Source organism: Neodiprion lecontei, chromosome 2, assembly GCF_021901455.1.
Source record: "Neodiprion lecontei isolate iyNeoLeco1 chromosome 2, iyNeoLeco1.1, whole genome shotgun sequence".
Taxonomy (NCBI): domain Eukaryota; kingdom Metazoa; phylum Arthropoda; class Insecta; order Hymenoptera; family Diprionidae; genus Neodiprion; species Neodiprion lecontei.
The window spans coordinates 27,180,739-27,201,554 of record NC_060261.1 but is presented as its reverse complement, the minus strand read 5'-3'; the positions used below and the strand labels follow the sequence as shown (position 1 = coordinate 27,201,554).

The 20,816-nt window shown below is 40.8% G+C and overlaps 1 protein-coding gene across 2 annotated transcripts in view; it reads left to right on the top strand.

The window, feature by feature from the left end:
• LOC107226430 (tyrosine-protein phosphatase Lar) overlaps positions 1–20,816 on the top strand; it is a 472,005-nt gene that overhangs the window by 58,085 nt on the left and 393,104 nt on the right. The window contains exons 2-3 of one of the 2 annotated variants that reach the window (XM_046732656.1): positions 3,487–3,671; positions 3,989–4,038. The gene's annotated coding sequence lies outside the window, so the exon portion shown is untranslated. The remainder of the gene's footprint in view (positions 1–3,486; positions 3,672–3,988; positions 4,039–20,816) is intronic. The other variant, XM_046732655.1, reaches the window with a different exon arrangement.

The following is a 20,816-nucleotide window of genomic DNA, read 5'->3' as shown; positions in this document are numbered from 1 at the left end:
GAAAAATTAAAATAAGACATGTCGTGGTCTTTCTCAAATTCTGTCATCGCTCTATATTCAAAATTTCCAAGCTCTTCGTTTCCAAAACATTATTCCTGATGATATTCGATATAATATGACGATGATTTAAAAAAAAAAAAAAAAAATTTCATCGTCAATAATCAATCGCTGTTTTTTTGTGGAACAAATATTTTTGCAAATCAAATGTATTGATTTTAAGCCGCTAGAGAAGCAACTTCTCTTTCGTTTCGCTGACACCCGATGTGATTAGAAATCGAATTCCAAATCCTTGATAAACAAGAGTGAAAAATTTTTTGTTAAAAAGTCGCATAGCGACTGAAATTATTCTCTTGAAAACATCACAGCGTAAAGCAACGCTGTTTATTGCACAAACAACGGGGTAACAAGGAGGAATTCTGCCAAGTACGCAAATGCTATACCAAAGTCTAGCAGGAGGTTTTAGTTATACAAGCGCAACGCCGGTAGTTGGAGCTGAAGGCAAGTGCGATTTCTCACCCTTATCTTATCTAGCCCCCCTCGCGCCACTCTCCCCCCTTTCCGGCACCTCCGCCACACACAGTGGCTCCTCCGGTCCTCCCATCCCCTTCTATATTCTACCCTCTGTCCTGCCCTCGGTTTACTTCGATTCCATCCACGGGGGAGCAAACTTAAATTTACTCCTAGGGGTTTTAATTCCACGGATTGACGTGAATTCAAGTCCTTTTAAACTTTCTTCCTCCCAGAGAGCCGAAGGGGAACGAAAAGGAGGGAGAGGACCGAAGTGCAAAAAGAGGGATTCGACGGGGTAATTTCGTAGATTTGCTGATACCCAGCCCTAAGGAGGGGCTGGGCTCGAGAGGAAAGTGGGGGCAGGTGGACAAGGTGGGCGTATTATACATTTATCGACTTCGGTACGAGTTCACCCTCCGCCCCCACCCACCCACCCTTCGTATTCTGGCCCTCGCGGCTTTTATTCTCGTTCCTGGAAACGAATACGAGAAAAGAGAGACAGTTTTGTTTGTCACTCGAGCTTCCCCCTCACCCGACCCCTCCTCTTCACCACCCCGCGATCCTCCAGCCTCTGAGGCGAGGTGTTACCCAATGTGCGGTTCCAGATCCCCACCGATATCGACGAGCTTAATTAGCAATGAAGAACGCCTCCGTATTTTCGACTCCTTGAAGTCGGTGCACGTACAGCTCTGAAAGACCCTTTGCCAACCCTTCGGTTTCACGGAGTAAGAGAGGGCGACAAACGTCCTTGAAATAATTATCCTTAGAGTGCCTTGGAGGAGACATGAGGGAGGGGATATTGACAAAAAATTAACAATTGATACCGGTAAGTGACTTTAACGAGAAATTTTGAAGCGACGCTTCCGTGATATGATACATTCACTACATTCGTGTCTTCAAGGTGACACGATAGTGAAACTCTAAACATTTTCGATTGACGTGAAGTTAATGTCATTAAGTTTCTAGTATCGACAGCTTGAACAAGTATTTTTATGCCAGTTTAAATTTATTTCGTTCAAGAAGTTCTTACGTAAAAAATTATTGTTCTTCGACAAGCTTCTCGCGTCACATTTTTTCCCATAAAAATTTACAGCATCGTTCAAGTTATGCCATAATTTTCATCCTTACAAAGCTCGATAAAGATTTGCGTGTGGTGACCAATCGTAATTTCTGCTCATGTTAATCAAACTTTGTTCGAAGCACCTCAAAGGCTGAATTATTACACTTCTGATGACGCGATTTGGCGTACGTAACAAGATTTTAGTTTTCACCATACGAAAGTCCAGTTAGAGATGCCTTACTACTCTTAGACAAAGGCCGAAGTCATGAATCGAATCGTGGTCTGTATAATACCGGGTTAAAATCTAGTGTACGAATTATTTCAATTAATAGGGACAATTTGCTCGTTTGAAGAATCCAACAACGCAGATTTCTGTTCACTGTTGAAATACCGGATCAAGTGTCCATAGAAGTTCACAGGCTGCTTTTCTTAACCACCGTAGCACACAAGAAAAAAATCGTAGTCGCTATTCGTTCAGAGTCAGATCCATGTCCAGAAATGCAACACAACCATTTTTCAAGTCTGATAGAAATTCGATAAACTTTTTCTCTTTTTTTTCTACTCATCTATCCAAAGGAAATTTTCGAATGTAGAAATCAGCCGAATCATTTCGCACAGCTGGGACCCCGAGAGGTTAGAAGTACCAGCAGATAATTTCGTCTTTGTGGTTTTTTATTTTGAAGAGAAAAAATGCCACCTCACTGAATTCTTCCACCTAACTTACACTCCATCTAATTTCCTTCGGGTTCTTTTCTGTGTAATATCTTATTCGCAATTCTCAGCTACTTTCAAGTCTCTTCTTTATTTTTAAGTTGTAAAAACAAATTTATTAAATTGGTTTACTTTTTTCTGGAACTATAGGTATTCAAAATGATGGAAAATTATAAGATTTATCAAAATGAGGTTTCCGGACAAAATTTAAGATATCCCGTGCAGAACTTGGAAATGATCTTGGAGAAAAAACCCAAAAAGACGAATCTCCATAAATTACCTAAACAATGGAATATTCGATTGTCGACTGATTTTATTTTTTCATCCCAATCTACTTGCGTGAATTATACGAATCATACGTGGAACAGGTTAAAATTCAAATATATCAAAACTAAAAGTTATGCATGTGCGAAACTCCAGACCTTAGTGACCGACTAAATACTGCAAAGAAAAAGCACACCGTTAAGATTCTTTTTTCGCGATACTTTTCACATCTATGAAAAGGGTGTCTGTACGACAAATTTCCGCGATGATTCCGAAAACAGCCGAGTGAAAAATTTGAAACTGATGGAACTTGACAGCCAAATGAAAAAATGTCGAAGAATCGGAAAATTTTTATTTTTTGAAAACTGAAAATTTAAGAATTTACTTAAAGATAAATACATAAACTTCGAAAAACATAATCGTTTATTTAGAAAAAGTAATAAGAAGAAAAAAGTATAGATCTGTCTGTTAAATATTGAGAATCGTCTCATTTTTGATAGAATCGAAAGTTCAAAGTGAACGGGATATAGCAATTTTTTATGTACATCATTTGATTGTAAAATCATGTAAGTTTCAAATTTTTTCATCGAGCCGTTTCCGAGATCATCGCGGGAGTTTTCGTACAGACCGACATCCAGTTGAACATTTTTCTAAAAACCTATTTTCGGGTTCTAGAGGTTCGAAAACGTAAAGATTCATTGAATTTAGATAAAGTAATTTTCAACCGAAACCAAATACTTTTCCTATATCACCAATATATTTTCATCAGCTATGTAGAAATGTTTATCACGTTTTTGAGAGAAGAAACTCTCTTATCCAGGTGAATGGTTGTTTTCTCAATATTTATCATAACTGAATTTCAATCCGAAGAAGGAAATACTTGGGAATGAAAACTTTCAAGAAAATTTAATAAAATGTGCTGCACGCCGGTTGGTCCGCAGATTGCAGCGTGTGTCTCTCTATAGTGGCCCATGTGCAACTTTGATCAATGCTGAATCTGGTCGCAGCAAAGAGGCCGAGACGTGGACGTATAAACAACAGCGAGAAGTGGAAAGTAGGTACGAGTGGAAAACACGAGCCCGGCAACTTGTTTGAATTTCTGACGGAAAATCTCAAAGGAAAATAGGTATGGCTCAGGCTATATCAGTATTTTACTGTAAGTGTGGATGCAGTATACGGGACTGCAAATATTTCAGCTGACGATGAGACTCTTTTCAGTTTCCACTACCTTTTCACAAAATTTTAGAACGCTGCAACCATCGCTCGACAAAATATCAACTAAGCACTAATCATTCCGTCTAAAATATGTCGACATAATCTTTTTTGTGCTTCTGAAATTTTTTATTTAAAAATTTATAAAATATCATATGTTTTTTTCATTTTCATTTCATCAGCTACATGTGCCAAATCGAGTCATGCAATATTTATGCTTCTTTATTGCAGCAGCAGTTGGGAACGAAAAGCTCCGGTGAATCCCTAACTACAAAGTTTCGGTGAGTTGCATTTGAGATATTATATTTTAATCGCGATATCATCGAAACATCATCCGGTATTTTGGCGATACGGTCGTGTCAAATCGCGAATACCACGTGCAGCTTGTCAATCAAATATGCACCAACCGGACATCCAGTGAATATAACCATGTATTGTAAATTTCAATGAAATCGTTTGACTTCTTTCTGAGTTACCAAGAATTCGGAATAATACAAAATTGTTGCTGTCCGCCTTCCTTGTTCTGAACACCGAAGTAGAGTAACGAGATAAATCGAAGCGTTGCTCGAATAGGCGAAAGATTCTTCATGTTAGATCGTAGCAACGAAATTTCAGCATCCGTCGAGTTTCGGAAAAATTCAGTGACGCGCAAAGAAATTGTGAATATTTTCAATAACGAGTTTGCAATGCTATTGCCATGAATCACGTGATTACTAAACCACGTGATAAAATCTAAGTAGATGCTGTTAAAAAGTACAACTAGAAAAGTGTGCAAGCGCTCATTCAATGCTGCTTGACGGATTCAAGAAAGCTTCCATGTTCTACCGAATTTCACTGAGATACGCATTGGTGAGAAAAAATGGAAGGGATGTGACGTAAGGATCTAAGGATTGAAATTTTCACACTTGCTTCTGAGGATTCGACGTAGAAGATTGAGTGGAGCAATTCTTTGATCTCATTCCATGTCGGAAAATTATACGTTCAATGGTGCTACCCTTGCACAAATAGTGTTTATAATAATTTCGTTTGATCAATGAAGTGAAATTTATTCAAGACTTATTACTCCCGTACACAACACCTTCGGAGAATGACAAAAGTAGTTAATTACGATAGATGATACGGTTTTCTACACGCGGATAACCAATCGAAAGGAAAACCATTAGAACAACAGACCACCCACCGGTAAATACCTAACCTAGTCTGATTTCTCTCCCTTCCTATTCCAAGTTCCAAATTCGTAATTTCCTACATTGAAATCTTGGAAGGCTCGCGCCTCTCGGTTGGAAAAGCTGAAATCCTGATAAATTTCAGCTCAATTTCTGCCGTTCGAATAGGCTGAAAGTTTAATCCGGCAGTGATCAATTATCAGGTTATCTAGGACTCAAGCATCCGATCCACTGTCACAAGAGACTCCCGCTTTCGAAAGATATCGTCGTTACACCTAGTTCTACAGTCGGTTTGGTAGAACGGCGATAATTCCCGCATAGAAACTTTGGAAGGTTTCGCAAAGGCCTGAGTCAGCCAACGTGATACTGTCAATCTGGCGCTGATGAAGCAATTAATTCATGATCTACGTTTGATCGCAAAGGCTACCGGGCTTAGTTCAATTTCCCATAAGTTTAGGATGCTTAGAAAATGTACTCATCAATTCCGAACGGATCAATTTCGATGATTGCTCCGTATCATGACGTTAAAAAAAAATATTCATAGATTATGCGGGTCACTCATTTCCAGGTCAACTCTGATGATCCCATTCGAAATTCCTTCGCATCGGTTCCGCGTGGGAATTTCGAACTAGCTCGCCTCGGAATGTTGAACGGAATTCGATTCCGCGATCCTTGTATCACGAACGTTGCAATATTACTGTCAATTATGGCTACGAGGTAGACCTACAAGATTCTGGTAGTTTATAATAGGATTCTCAGTTATTGACAAACTGATCTACCTACTTTTCTCAACGATTAAACATTCGCTTTCTACGTACTGGCATGACGAGCTAGTTAATTTGGAGCTAAAAATGGTTTATCGTTCGGCATCTGCAAAAAATTAACCCATTCGCTTTTTTGTACACTGTGGTGTAAAATCTTGATTTCTTACGGTTTCTTACGATTTTCTTGAGATATGATTACGTAAATTATATTGAATAATTGTCAATTATATGAAATAAAAGTAAAATTTTCTGATAAATCGATTGCCGCTACTTATTTCGTAGAATTAATCTCATATTGTGAGAAAAAAGTGAATTTTGAAGAAACAAAACTCAATTTCTGAAACATGTACGAAACATCTGAAAATTGCTTTGAAGGTGTTTTTTTCATTCGAATAAAGGCATTTCGAGTTATTACTTTCATTTTAGAGTGAACAGGCTTATTCCATTGGAATCTGTAAACAGGCTTTCCTAGGTTGTACTTGTACTTATAAGACATTACTTTTTGCAATCAGAAGCACTGAGTTTTTCAACTCTTTCCGCTGCTGTGATTCAGAAATATACTTGGACGAATTCCTGCTGAAGCATTCAGAAGAATTACAGGGGTTTTAGGTCACCGTTAAAGATTCGCGAGTGTATAACCCCGGTGAATGGCTGTGTACCCACGCTCATAGTTAATTCAAGAGAAGTCAGAATATGCATGGAGGGAAGTGGTAAGTTGATACGGGTTTAGAATTTCGACCGGAGACCCTGGCATCCCGATTCCATCCCGTAAACTTGTCCTTATGAAGCTGCAGCGGCCAGGCGATAAAAGAACTCGATGGCTTTGCCTGGTAGAATTCAACCGAGCCAGTGGAAAGTTTTACGGCGGAAGTTAGGGTCGCATGGAGGAGTAAGGCAAAGACAAACGCGCAAGCAAACGAGAAGACGAAGGCGATGGGAATTCAACGGGGTGCCGAAACTTTACTCATAAATTCAATATTCTAAACAGACCTTAACAATAGAGTCACAGCTAAATTTAGCTGTAAATGACTGGCGCAGAACGCCACTGGATAACCTGCAATTTTTTCTTTATGTCAAGCTGTGGAGACTTTTTTAAACACACCTGATTTGACGGATCCGAATTCGCTCCACTGAGACACAATTTTCAAATAATTTTTTCTCAGCTCAGGGTTGGTTTTGGCACCTCGGATAAAAATGGAACTCTGCTATTGCCGCTCGGAAGAAATACCGCATCCAATACTTTATTTATCTGAATATTAATTTTCGATTCGTAAATTTGTATTCACTCTTGCAGATGAGAAAAAGAAAAACATATCAGAATACTTTCTGAAAGGTTCCAATCACTGACTAGAAGAGAAAGCATCGTTACTTTGTATTGATCCATATATTGTACGTGAACTGTAAACTAGAAGCGTATAGATTGCGACAAATATAGAATTACATCTATTTCAATTCAGGTACGTATAATTGAATTATCTGGCAACAACCCGGGTAGGCGGTAGGTTTTCTACTGGATCGGGCAGCGTTCACACGTCCGGTGAAAACACTTATACACTATACATTGGCTGCAAAAGTTCATAATGGACTTTGCGGAGCGTGATCAAGCGGCGGAAAATTTACTCGAGCGGTAAAGAGCCTCCCGTTGAAATGCATCGCCATCGGTACCACTCGCTAAACTGCACTTCAAAAAAATCCCCCGTGTTTGAGCCCTTCATAATTTTTCGCCACATCCAACAGCCCGTCAGGTTTTCAACGCAAGCGTTTTCATTTCGCGGTGTTCAAATAACGGCAAACGAGAAATATAGCTCCCAACGGCAACGAAGGTTGAGGGTTGGGATATAACCTACTGTGGCATTAAATATTTACCGGATCTCTACGCAGTGAGACTTCTTTCAGGCCACCGTTATATCCCGGGAGGTCACTATAATAATCATAGAATACTGAAATGAGGTTCGATTTTTTTCTAGACAACCGCTAGTCATAAGTGTGGGCGAGGTTTTCTCCCAACACACTGTGAAACATGAATGAAGCCCAGCTACGCATAGCTGGAAAAATAATCGGTCGATCAACTACAACCAATCATGGGCCGCGAAGTGAGGATCCAATCATCTGAATCGCATGGCAGTTGATATGACTCAACATTTGTTTGCGTGAGAACGTCAAATGATGAATCGACTGATATTATGTTTAGTTGGAGTGACTAAATACTTGATTCGCTTCTCGAGACCGTCGCGTTTGTGTAGTTGATCAAACGGATTCATCTTCCGAGTGTGCAGTGGTTTCACTATGTTGAGGTGAATAAGAAACTGGTCAGGTGAGTAATAATGGAAATTGAAATAGTCCATGTCAACTCGGTATAGACTATATGAAAATCAATAGCTGTCCTCGGAAAGTTTTTCAGTCAACCAGTCAGTGAAATGAAGGAAGCACCGAGTTTTTGGCTGTCCAGAAATTGCGGATGGGTACGTAATTGATACACCATGGCGAGCCACTAATAAAGTAGAACTGAAACACTGCGTACGTATTCCACTTCACATTTGCTTCTCTCGAGCAGCCGCCCCGTGTCCAATGGTCATCAACGAGTAGATAGCATCGCAGAGCCAGAATAGCAAATAGAGTCACGAATCGAATCAAGCTTTTCCCAGTCCGATTACCATTACCTGCACCAACGGATCACGCCCTTGCTTCATTGGAGGGGAATCGATATATTTCGTTATCTCTTCGGCCATTGGAATCTCTGCACGAATTCCGATGCGCGGGTATGTTAGGTGAAAGAAAATAACGCACCGTCTAAAAAAAATATCTCCGTCGAGATTCACACGATAACTACTGGTGAACTTTGGCAATCATTGAAAGTGTAATGGTTCTCAGATTAAGTAAGAATGTCAAGACGTCATTTCCGAAAAATCACATCTGCATGCGTGGAAAAGAAAATCGGTGGAAATTATTTTACAATTGGTATTATTTTGCCTTGAAATGTGTCAAATTATATTCATCAACACATTATTATTGTCACTTGATTCTAACGAATAGCTACGAACCTAAATAACATCAGAAGTATTTCTAGGCACCGATTGAAAGCGATGAGTAATCTGATAACCTAAAAACAGTTTCAGGTTGATTACATGGTTCAATCCAATCGGGAGAGCTGGAAACTCAGCATGTGTAAAAAAGTATTCTGAAAATGAGATGGCTCAAGTTCTTCGGTGGGACGACGGAGGAGAATTCATGTAACGCAGACGCTGGTTCGATACCCACGCGTTATAGTTAAGCTCTCATGTAGAAAAAACCGATCTATACTGTACTTTGGATTCTGGATTATTTGAATTCTCACATACTTATAAAAAAAACGGGATGCTTGCAAAACCAATCAGCAAACTGGAGAAGAATGAAAATTTAAAGATGCGGAGCAAAAAAATGTTACGGAACGAGCCGCGTTAGCTTTGGAGTAATCAAAACCAACCAGAATCAGGGAAAGCGTTTCGATAAATTAAACTGTACCTCGCACAGTATCGACTGAAGTGAAGAGCCACTGACATCGACTCACGTATATCCGATTCACGTAGTGGTGGAATTCCGTTCCTCGATAAATGGTACCCCTGCAGAGTGTTGTCTGTTAATTAAGCTGGAAAAAGCGGTAGCTGCTCTGTGTGTTTCTGGTGGCAGCGGTGGGACGGCTGGCCGAGTTTCTGTATAAAGACGCAGACCGGTACGTCGAAAGGAATAATCGATCCCGGCCGACCTTCGGAGGGAGGCTCGAAGGCCCAGGAGTAATTTTGAGGTGACTGCGGGTGAGACTAATTATTGCAGAGCAGAACGCAGCCTGGTTAGGTCGATCGGGCGTTAGAGTCCCGCAGCCTTTTAGCCCGCGTCGGATTCCCTGCTCTAGTGGCGGTGTTCCAACCACCGATGGCTGTACCCATCAATCATCGGAGTTTAGATTCGGACACGTAATTTCCTGGGTATGAATATATTCGACAGGATAGCCCGCCGGAGCGCCGTTACGATTGGCTCGGGAATGCGTCTCTGGCCCCCATTGGCTCACCCTTATGATTTACGAGTGCAAGTCGCAATCGGTAATGCGATGTGATTGGTTGCGGCGCGAAGGGTTCGCACAACCTCTCTGAGTTATACTCTGTGAACCGGGTGGGGAGCCGGTTCCAACATTCAAAGAGATCGCCTCTTGACTGCTTCATGATCTATAAGGTGGCACCTCGGATGGAAACCACGCAATATCCGCCCAGTCGTTATGTTTGTACTGTACAGAAAAGTGGCAGAAGTCTTTATACCGAATTGTACAGTAGTGAGATAATCTGGTGAATTATTCCCCGACGATTGCAAATTTGGTCACATACGAAGAGCTTTGTTGGGATCAGAATCTGTTTCTTGTCTTTCTTTGGTAGCAAAGTTGTTTTCGTTAACCGTATAGCATGTTTTTCGGGTTTTCATACTTCACCTTTACATTTTGAAGAACTCCAAGGAATATCACATCATCGGTTTCAGAAGCAAATTAAAAGTCTCTCTTCTGGACGACTTCCCAAAAACATGGCTTCGATCCTGGCTGATTAAGCGTCAAAATCTTGCTTCTTAAAGCTCCTTACAGCCTGGTGATCACTTTGAATATCACGGTTTTTCTATAATTGGATTTAACATGTGTTACCTTGTTTTTGAACGCACCGAGAAATATCATCGATCAAGATTTCACAGCTTTTTGAAGAACAACAAATGGACAAAAGATGTTTTTCGCCTCCATAGTGTAATAAACTTCCGACTCATTTATTATACTCAAATCGAAAGTAATATGGTATAATGTGAATATAAACTAAATAACAGCTGAAAATCTAAAATTCTTCAGCTATGTAAACACAAACAGAATTTTAAAATACTGCCAAAGTGTTTTGATGAATAATAGATTCCGGAATATTTGTATAGCACTAAAATCTTTGAGGATCGTTTGATTCCTCTCATCAATTTGCATATTTCTAAATCTTTTCTTGAACTATAAGTCTTCATAGGTTCTTACGATGGACTTGAAAAATACTTATGCGCCTGATATCGCAAACATTTGACCGTCAGATTGCACAAAAGACATTTGTCATAAAGGTCCGAATACATGCTACAAGAGATTCCAAATACATTATCAATCGAGGAAAATTCGTGCTGTTCAATAGTGAGCAAGAGAAACGAAAAGAAGTTGTAGGATAGAACTGGCGTGATTCGTAAGTGAGAAATACGTTGTCTTCCCAGACAGAACAGTGCAGCAAAATTTTCGTAGCAATTTGTTAACAAAGCCCCGGTATCGTTCGGTCTGATCTGAAGTTAGGATAGGTGGTTGCACGCAATTGCCCAGGAGAAGAGAAAACAAATGAAGCCGATAGCGTGCGAACTCCGACTAGGAAACGTGGCCTCCCCGCGGGCCAACCTGGCCCAAGGTAGTTCGAAGGCCCTAATATCACGCTTACAGTCCTAGTAAATTGGAGCCATTACCGCGTTACCGTGATTTTATACCGTCGGGGACATAATTAGTCATTTCGCCAAACGCGCACCGTCGTTCAAGCGGCCCTGTCTCCGGAGGAGTGTGAATTAATAAAAGGTGATTGCATCTGGTTGAAAGCTAATTTCAAATTCAATAGCAAGGGAACAAACGAGGCTTTGCTGATGGGTTCGGCATGAGCGAGGGCGTGCGAACTTGACGTGGCAGTGCGAGTTGGTTATTTGGGTACCTTCCTCGTCATCTCTAAAACACAACGTAAGACGTAAGACGTAAGACATGATTTGACAAAATTGTGTAACTACGATATCCGGCAATTCGAAAATATCTCAAAATCTACGTGGCCTCAAAAAATTATCCACTTTTCACAATTCAGCTTTGAACCATTCGAACAATACATGAAGTAAGTTGATTTTCTTGCATCTGACATGGCTTAGTAACAAAAAAGTTTTCTTAATAACTCATTGATGGCCTCTGAAATCAATAGTTACGTTTTGTAAAACTCGAGCTTACATTTTAAAGTATTGGTAAAAAATCTCTCCAATTTCAAACTTTCATATTTGTGTTATACTTTTTTTTTCATTATTTTTTTCATACAGATTTCTTTAGAAATTTGTCTAGAAAGTTATCGATTCAAGGTGTGTTCAGATTAACAGCTCATACGGTCTCCAACGAATGTTATGGAAACATGAGGTGAAACAGTACAAATTGTAAACCCCTTGAAGTTCTCTTTTGCATGTCTCTTCGTTTAATTTACCCAGTATTTTCAAATCAAGAACACTTCATATACTGATACTAGTGAAAAAATCTCCCGAGGCTGTATCTATTGCGGATATAGTATAATCATGTTACGAGGCGACACGAAATTCTTATGCAAATGCTCAATTTCGGTGCGCCGCCCAATGCTCGAATGCAGATGGCGGTAATTAAGGACGGAGTATTAGCACCCGTAGCCCATAGGTTTAGAATTTGAGTAGGCAAAACACGGTCTAACTACAAATTAGCCAGTATATTTGAGATTGATGAATCGAATTGGCAGAGTCTCAAGCTGTGGTGACGGTGCGGTGGTGATAAAGTGTCAATCTTAATAACTGTTTACACATTACAATTACACCGGGCACGGATGTCCCGTGACGAGGGATGTAGCGGTAATGGCGGAGTTTTCATTGATTCGCACACACGCTGGCAGCCCATGTCCGTATCGCCTACATGAATGGGAAAGCGATGAAAAAAGGGGGGTGAAAAAATTATCATTGCGGCAAATCTCCGGCCATTCATCCCACGTAGATAGCAGGAAGAAGGGTTGGAGGTACACCTTATCCGGGACAAGACAAAAATGGGATGAGCCAGTGGACGACAATGATACAAACTGCGGGGCTTACCACTTCGCTTTATTATTTATAGCCCGGCTTTGTAAGGCCATGTCGCACGCTCCACTTTGCCCGCAGTGTCGCCTACCAGTATTATAAACCAGTTAGAATCGCCGTGTATTCTCTTCCATGGACTCCGGTCATCCCTTCGTCTCCGACGAATCCCATGCCGTGAAAACACAGGTCACGAAACCACCCTACAAATATAAATCGATCGCTTCGATCTATGCCCTGTGTTATTCACCGTTTCGGCATCGATTCTAAGGGCTCGGACCTGTACAGCTGAAATCTTGAACGAAAGCTTGACAAGTTACAAGTACATTTTTGGAGCCATCTACGAAGTGCGGTAGACGTAAATATATAATCAGATACCTACCCCAGGTAACGATGCTCTCCAGACAGTGAGCCGGGAGCACCAAGGACTAATGTACGACATCACGGAGCAGAGATTTGAAAACTTTTTTCCAGTTATATATTAGGGTGTGAGCCCAGGTTTCTATCCGAATTGCACGAATACAGTCGTGATAAATCGGGCGAGCCAGTCATTGGTGCTCGAAGCGTAGCTGGATCTTTGTTAAAGGGGAACACTGGACGCATACCGCAAATTGATTTCTTCTTTCGCGCACCAACCACTCGATTAAGCCTCCTTGATTTTCTTCGTGAGGTAATTCTGATGTAAGTTCATTCTGAACTCGCGAGTATTTGTCGTTTCCTTTTTCTTTTGAACGGAAAATGATTTGAGAATCGCACGTTATTAACCATGTGCATGTACTGATTTCAAAATTTGATATTTTCTATAACGCAACGTGGTTTGTAGATTGAACAACTGCCAGTATGTACCTTCTTGGCAAGTCTGTGAAAAAAGACGAGGGTCCTCTCTTTTTCATTTGGTTTGGTAAATAACACGAGGAACACCATCGTTTCACTTTCATTTGATAGAGAATTTAAAAAGGTGCAATATTGGATGAATTACTACGTGGAAGACTAGCCAGGTATCCGAAATAATTACGGCACAAGGTGGATAACTTTTGATGTGCATTTCATCAGCCTCAGAATTTGAGGTAATCCAGATGCGAGCTTCTCTCTACTGGGTGAGGATCTGCCGTGGATCGACAATCCTGACAGAGTGGTAGACCGAGCGGGAAATTCGGACGAGATGGAAGCGCGGTGGGTATCCAGCTATATACCAGCTAACCCACGAACCTGAGTACAACTAAGTCTGCCTGCAATGGCGAAGGTGGTGGGATTTATGCAAACGTCAACCACTAGGACATCCCGAGCTTAGTTTAATTGGATGCCTGAATTACCAGAAACAGCGTGCATAGTTTGCAAGACAGAGCGAAAGTCAGGATGTAATAAGAGAACGTTGGATGCCGCGGACCTCGGTAATAGTTGTGCTCATATTCAAGTTTGACGGAAGCAGAGTGAATTATCCCGATTTTTCAATGGTTCCTGAAAATTTGTACGTATTTACCGGACGTCAGAGTGATCGAGGCTTGCAAAATGGCTGCGCGAGCATTCAGATGCATGCAACGTGACAAAAAACAAGAATATGGTAACCACAGTTTCATTGCGTGGCTAATATCAGACATCTTTACATTATATCTATGACTTTCTGCAAATTCACGGTTTTGCTACAGTTCATTTAATATAACAGGTTTACGCCTATTTTCTCCTCGTTCGTACTTCGAAACTGGTTATTCAGAGATCATTTGTGATCTACAGGATCAAATAATTTCTTCGTCCAGTGCTACTTCACGATTTGAAAATCTGCTCAGAATTTTTGAAGCTGAAAACCATATTCAAGTATGAGTTAGACCATAAGAACTAATAGTGACGAATGGAATGGAAGCCGCAAACACGAATACGTAAAAAATTATAGTTTCTCATTATTTTTCACACAGTGCAGACAGTTACATTTCCTACACAACATTGTACTGAAAGGATATCTTGTAGAGTAGAATAATCGAAATAACAAACACACTTTTCCCATTTAATAACTAGATATGTCGAGGAATTCATGCAAGTGCGACCACATACAGTAATGTTCGTTAACGGGTTCTCAGTGACTCACTATTCTTTTGGAGTCAAAACTGGAAACAGTTTCCTTTTTAAGCAAATTTTATGTCCAATGACTAGTGACGCAAGAGACAGGAGTACCAACAATACAAAGAATTTCTGTAGAACGAAAGCTTGTTTCAGTTTTGATTTTAAAAAAATAGTGAGCCACTGAGAACCCATTAATGAACATTACTGTACATCAGTTGATAGGACGTGACCAGAAGAATTTATCAGATTCCCGTACAAACCTAACATCGAGAATAGCGAATCAGTATTGGGTATGCATGTAACGTACTCACATCATTTCTTTTTTGAGCAGCCAGTAGGCTCGTTCATTTCCACACCACATTCGATAGCACATTTGCCTGGTTTTTCTTATCCGAATGATTTTACGAGCGCGAGTTTCCCCTAATATCTGCGCCGCCTGCAACCCACCCCCTGCAACCATCATCCACCGCGTTTTGCGTGTGATTTGTGATCGCCCACTACGCCAGTCCAAATTGACTGCTCGCGTGTCATCGTAATTCAATTAGACACCTCTAGTATACGTGGCTTCAAGCTGTGTGCTGATATATTGACCATTCGAGGGTACGCAATCATTCAACAAATTATTCAGAGTCGTGAAAGATGTAAAATGTCACGCGAATTGAAAAAAGAAAATTCTTTGATAAATTCTTAATCGAGATCCGGACGATGAGTTGTAAATTAATGGAAAAATTTATGCATATTTTTCCCTCACGATCAGTGTTGGGAAGCTGATGGTGAATAAAAATTTTCTGATGCACGAGAGTTGGGAGTTGTAATAGTTTGGTTTTCTGCGTCCATTTCATAATTAGGATAACTCCATGCATAGTGCTCCAACAAACTATGCATCTAGCTTTCAATATAGATGACTAATGAATAGCGAGCAATGCGTCTGTGTAATCATGATTAATGGCAGCTCCTCGAATTGATTAAAAAGTACAATCGCACGTCTTGATGGGCGAATGCGATCCACCCTCGAGCATCAGTCATCAGTACTCAGCAGGTACGTGAATGAGAAATGGCAGGCAATTTTCCGCCCTGTGAAAGTATTTTCTGTAAAGCAGAACCGTCGTATTTGAATGTCACCGCTGAGCCAAATTTAGGACTGCAAATAACGGCGAATACACACCGACCGACCCAGTAAATGTTAGAGAATTTCAAATTCACGAGGAGTACGCTATAAAAATCCGTGGTGCATGTGAACACAGGGGTTCGGGATTTATTTAGTCCAGACAAATTAGGGTTGGACCGTCAGTGAGCTGGGGGAAACACTAGTGTAAACTTTTCATCCACCAAGAGCTGTAAATTCGTAATGGTATTAGACGTTGGAACAAGTATCTGATATTCGGTGCATCTATTTATATAGAAAGAATACCGAGTTACGTAATACTTCACTCCCGCAAAACGCGAGGTGCAGTGAGCATCCGGAATCAAATTTTTCCCAACTTTGAGAATGTGTGAAGTATGGTGAATGTCCAAAACAAACACGTTTTTCCATCAATTTACGTATGTGCCAATTCTCGGGGTGATACACAGTTATTCGATCAGCATGATTATAATTAATGTATAATTGGTGACCCGAGAAGAATAATTTGAGGAAGAAGTTCGTCGTCGAAGGTCGAAGACTGACGGATTGTAAAATTATTTAGTTGCAATTTTGCGAACTTTCGGCTGGGCTCAGCCAGCCATGATCAAGCTGTTTGTTTACAGCAAGCAAAGCAAATAAATGATAAAGAAATGATCCACATCTTCACACATCATACTGTTAACAAAAGAACAGATATTCAAAATCCCAGCTATCTATATTCTGACGTCATTTAAAGTTTAAATTAGCCAATCAATTTACAGCAACGCTTACTACAAATTTTTTAAATTTGAACTTGCCACCCATTCAATTTGATCTTTGACTCTGCTGCACTACTTGAAACAAAATGTACGATTTCCGCTCAATCATTTCGAATATCGATCCGAAATATCTCTTCCTCCCCGATTGCCACGTAATCAATATCCAAAGAACTTGGGATAGTCATTTTTCGAAAGTTTTTCATCAATAGTTATTCAACTATATTTTCCACAAGTCAATTTAGATTTAAATAATATTTCATTTCGTATTGCATTCAAATGTCACTTTTATGTCAATTGTTCACCTTGTAATATGACATTGATTGAACCTCACATGGACTTAACACATGTATGGCACCACGCATTTTGTTGAGTTTTAGTTTATTTGTTTTGTTTGTTGTAAATAAATAGCCTGACGATAGCTGGCTGGGCCTAGCCTATTCAATCAATTATTCTTTTACCGTCCCCGACGAACTTCTTCCTCAAATTTACTAACTTCGTCCGGGTGAATTGAAAACAGTTCAATTCCACCTGAACCATCCTTACGTAGGAGTGCTTACGCTGCTCCGTAAGAGAATTTTTCATTTCCGTCCAACGAACTTGTGCAGCGGCAAGCAAATCTTTTTCTTGATGAGAAAACTACTGAAAGGCTTGTCTGGCGTAGGAGACTTCATTAATTCAGAGCTCAGTGTGAATTCAAAATGTGATTATTCTTCCATTAACGAATATGAGGTTCGTGAGTTGATCGAATCTCGGTCACCACCCGTTGTGAGTGGTTGGTTTTTTCATTCCTTTCATCGTAACCGTCACTTAATTACTCCGGTTCTGCTAAGCCATTGGGCGCACGTGCGCAATAATTGGCAAAAGAAGGTGATTGGTAATCAACAATAGGTGGCGTGCTGCAATTATCTGGGGAGACCAGTCTGGGGCATGGAATACCGGATGGATTCCTCGGGGTATAAATCGTGATAGCTTTTCATACGGTTCGCCTAACTTGGGTCTGATATATTGATCACCAGGGTGAAGGCACACAACCGCCTGGTCCAGGGTGTGACTTACTCTCTCTCTCTCTCTCTCTCTCTCTCTCTCTCTCTCTCTCTCTCTCTCTCTCTCTCTCTCTCTCTCTCTCTGCCAACCCCCTTTCACCTATCTTTCTATCCCTATCTCAAAACCTCCGACCTAAAAGCCGCTCCCATTATACAACTATACATCGTTGGTCCTGTTTGCTAGCAGTAAGATTACTCCCGAGGTGCCTGGTGGACCTGAAATCCCATAAGTAGACTGGGTCTACCGAGTGACGGTGGAAACCTTTCAAGGTTTCAAATAGTGTAAGCATTCATATTATATGAGGCAGTATTCGTCGACTGGACAACGCTTGTCTATCATGTTGGATGTTCGTCATGACTCGACAGCAGTTGTATGCACAAATTGATTGTGCTTCTTGACGCGCTAACTGAGACGAAAATTTATAAACCAACCAGCACTACTCATTTCTCATCACTCATCGGCACTATCTCATCCTTGTATGAAGATTACGTCGTGTGACGAATGGATTTCAGATAATCCTCGATTGCAAGCCAGCGTTGTGAGCCCGAAACACGGTACCACCAAATTTCTGAATCGTTATAAAGCGTACGTCGATTGCACGCGTGCGTGAATAAATACCGCCATTGGTGTCTGTGCAAACACGAGCTGAATACTTATAAGAATAAGATAAACTTGGTCTTACGGTTGTTCGAAAAAGGAAGAGTAGTCGTAATATAAACTTCCATAAATATATAATGATCTTTTACCAAGAAATACGCCGACTGGCCGAGATCCTATTACACTCCAGCAATTATTCATTCCTGGTAATACAACACAGCCGCATGGCGAGTGAGATTTTCGGAACAGCATCCGGCTCGCAAATGTCTGGACGGTTCTGAAGCATCGTCAAGGGCACTTTGACTTTAGCAGAGTTGAGGTAAAATTTAAATTCCATCATTCGTAATGAATACAGTGCGAATATACTCCGGAGACTTATGCCGGGACCGCAACTCTTGGCAGTTTTTCGTCTTTATTCTCGAGAGATACTCTTCTTTTCCTCTTTTGGTCTTTCAAAGCTTGAAGCTTTCTACAAAAGAACCGGATATATTCGATTCACGCAGAAACGCATGCTTACTTTATGTCCGTCCACCATTTCATCCTCGCCCTCGTCCTACCTTCTACCCTCAATCTCATTTTCATTTGCACGAGCTCTTTCACACCGTCACAAGACAACCGCCTTACGTCAATTATAATGAAACGCGCTCAAAGGGGGAGCTCGCGTAATGAATCGAGAATTGCCGTGACAGAAACGGCAGAATACGACGACCTCGCCAACGATGAAAATGCTTTTACTAACCAGAATTTTACCGCACGTCATGCAGCTTGGGTCGGGTAATACGCATAACCACTTTGCAATCCATCTTGATGCGATGATCTGATGAAATACTGGCTAAGTTTTTTTTTTCTTTCGAAAAAAAAGAATGAAACAGTTTTTCATGTTGTTGCTAAACTTGAAACATGGTAACCTGATCACATGGGCAGCGTATTATGTGTGAATTTTCGACTAAGCAGTATACCCTATGTAAATTTCTTCACATTCGCTATGTGTACCATTAAAATTTTAGCAGCAAAGACTGTGATAGATTAGTCAAAACTGTTCAGATCTAATAGTTAGCATTCGGTACCTATGAGTATTACTACCAAAAAGGGCACATTGTTTACTATCTGCTGGACTATTGATTCGTAATGATGTTTTTATACTTGGAGCAATCGAAGATTGTGAAGTTTAGATGACTACAGATACACTGAAAGAATACCCAATCAGTGGATGTAAAGATTGTCTTATGCCCACTTGCCAAGAAGTTGCATCTCTTGCCGTCCTTTCGTTGTCTCACATCTCAGTAGTCCACCCATCAAATAGGAGGATAAATTAAGACTCAGCTAGTCGAATTTTGTTGGTGGTGTCTTATTAGAACCCAAAATACGGTACAAAAAATTCCTATCGAAACTTCATAACGTGATTTTGGCCCATGGCCGTGAATTGGCAATAGACAATTGTTTCCTCAGAGAATCCGAGCTGATAATACCCACACTTCTGCCCGGTACTAAGTAGCGTGCTGCACGCTGCTAGCTCGACTTCCGGTGGAGGCGCTGAGCTCCGGAAACCAATCGTAGCCTCCAGTCGTGATATACTGGGTGAGGATCCGCCGAACTTGGCCCAGGAAGCTTCCACGGCCGAGGAAGACTGGTGCGAGATGGCGTTCGAGGACGAAATTCGTGTAGACTCACTATGTATGTCTTACGCGATGATACAAGCGCAGAGTTAGTCAGGCTGAAGTGATCGCGGTGTGTAGTCAACGTGTTCCGCAAACTGCTAAGCACCGTCATTGGTTAGTTTACGGTTCTGTAAACATTGAATACAGCGTTGGCTTTCGAGATGTGACCTGCAATCTTCACCTCAAATAAAAAAAATACGTTTCGGTACAAGGTGACTACATTCACCATTAAAGAGTTTACCTAACCCATTGATATTCATTGGTCGAATAGTTTTTAAGTTATTGGGAAGTATTAGTGAAGAAAGTTGAGCAAGGTCGTGAAATTTCTTCACGGTCTTTTGTTGTGTTTAGCTTTTTCTCTTTCTGAACTTATACTCTCACCAATGATTACTGACCATGATCGGCAAGAAGATCGAGAAAACGTAGCTATTTATATGGGAAGATTTTAAGCTACGTCCGTTTCACTTTTTAAGTGATATTACGAAATGGTTAATTCTGTCTCTGTTGAAAATTCCTTCCATTTGTACAAGCATCGATGTGAGTTTCTGCTCCATAATAATTTCCGCTGGTTAATATTCATCCTGCGTGCGATCTTGGAGATTCTGCTGAGTTCAGCTTAAGCTTATTACCCGGTGCTTAATTAAATCCATTCAAGTTGCACTCGAGCCGAATATAACGCAAAGGATCCTTTTAAACTTGAACTGTACGTATTCGTGCCCACAAGCACATACCCACATCCAAATCATCAGACACTTGAAGCCCTTCTGCATACGAGTAGAACCTCAACGAGAGAACCTACTAGTACGCTATTACGTGAATACTTGAATGTGCAGCATCATTGATGAGGTAAATAAAACCAGACATGTTCTATCCACTTCTGTCAATCTGCTACTCGTGTTGCTCCTACGATCGAGGGAAATGGATGACACACGTGTCTGTGGTCTGCAATTCATGTCAACGACAATTAAGAGCCAAAGATCGATCATTGCAAGTGGGCATGACAGTATTCCCTGTAATTGCGGAACAGCACTCGGGTCTG